We start from the raw sequence: 1,924 nt of genomic DNA on the forward strand, positions 1-1,924 counted from the left end.
TATACATGTGCTTAATAACTATCGTAATTTCTAGATCTGACAGCTCGTATCTTCTGGTGAATTCTGTTGTAGCAGCAGCGTACTAGTCACCTGGTGTCTTCGTCTAACTCACATAGTTGAGGGCCAGAAAGCGTGTAATGCCTATCTGCTGACGCTATCAAGGCTAATTAATGATTTTGTTTTGGCCTCTTGTTCGCTAATGTTGTCAGTCGGTTCGCGAAACTTTGCGATTGCAACAGAATTGTAGAAAAAAAATTGAATGGGTAGTTTTGAAACTAAAATTGGGAATTTTTAGTTTCCACTCCACCATTGAGGTTAGTATTTAATGCACGGTTACCCGGTAGCCTAATATCACCCGTACACACCTACATATAATAAAAATAAGCATAATCAGTACAAAATACATAAATAAGCATAATATTCGAAAACTGATATTTAAATGAAATTATTCAAAATTGATATAAAAAAAGAATATAATGTAATAATAATAAAGTAATGAACAATGAAAACATAAGTAAAAATTTACTAGCAAACCCCGCCCGCTTCGCTGGGCACACACACTGTGGATTATATTTTTGGTTTTTTTATCATTTGATTCACTCATGGTGCATCGTAGTTTATCGCATATGAACCGAAAAAATAAATCCATTAAATTTGATGAAAACTTACATTAATTAATTCCAATTTACCACGTGAAAATTCCTAAATGTATAAGAAAAATATAAGCACGTGAGCGATTGTTAATTGAAAAAATAATAAATTTCTTTTTTCTTTTTGACGATTGTTTCTTAGTTATTCATTTGCGTTGATTTGAAATTTAAAAAAAAATGTTCTTTTTTCATGATCATCAAGTGTTAACAATGTGTGTAAGTTTGGTTTAATTCGGCGCAAAGACACGGCGGGTCCACGTTTTGGCATATATTTCGAGACCCTAGTCATCAATAGGTATGAAAATTACCCCGTATTAAAGCACTTATCGACAGCTTTCATTTGATGCCCATATTGTACATACATAACCAAAGGTTACCCGGGTCCACGTTTTGACCTATATCTCGAGACCCCAGTAACGGAGCGGCATGAAAAATACTTTGTACTAAAGCATTCACCAACAGCTTCAATTTGATATCCATATTGTACAAACACATTCTAGGTTCCACGTTTTGGTCTCTATATCGAGACCCTAGTCACGGAGCGGCATGAAAAATACTCTGAACTAAAGCATTCACCAACAGCTTCCATTTGATACCCATATTGTACATACACATCCGAAGGTTACCCGGGTCCACGTTTTGACCTATATCTCGAGCCCTATCCACCAATAGGCATCCAAACTATACGTAAACCATCTTCAATACCTACTTAATAATGTGTATAAGTTTGGTTTAATTCGGTGCAAAGACACGGCCGGTTAGCGAACACACACAAAAAGTTGACTTTATTTTATATAGATATAAGATATATAAAATATTGGGATTTTTAATGAATAAGACAGAGCAGGTAACCTTTAATTTTTTATAACTTAAACATACAAATATACAAATTTACAGACATAAATCAACACACAGATTTCAATAAAATTATATGTACAATATTTAAATAAATGCATTCATATACCTATGTACACAAGACAAATTAAAAACACAAACCGAAAAGGACATAAGAGGTTTTGAAAAATTCTAAAAACTCTCTTCAATTTAAATTATTACATTTCAATTGAATTGATTTTAAGATAAATTCTTATAAATATTTGAATCTCGGCATTTTTCCATAAAGCATAAAAGAACTGTCAGTTATTTTTGGTGGCTTACTTCTGGCAGCTCGCAATTTCGCCTATCAACTGTTCATATGATAGAAAAAGTAATGTAATTTAAATATTTGGGTATAGATGTATCTAGCAATCGAAATATAATACCACAGGTGTGAG

Source organism: Anastrepha obliqua, chromosome 6 (assembly GCF_027943255.1).
Source record: "Anastrepha obliqua isolate idAnaObli1 chromosome 6, idAnaObli1_1.0, whole genome shotgun sequence".
Lineage (NCBI taxonomy): Eukaryota > Metazoa > Arthropoda > Insecta > Diptera > Tephritidae > Anastrepha > Anastrepha obliqua.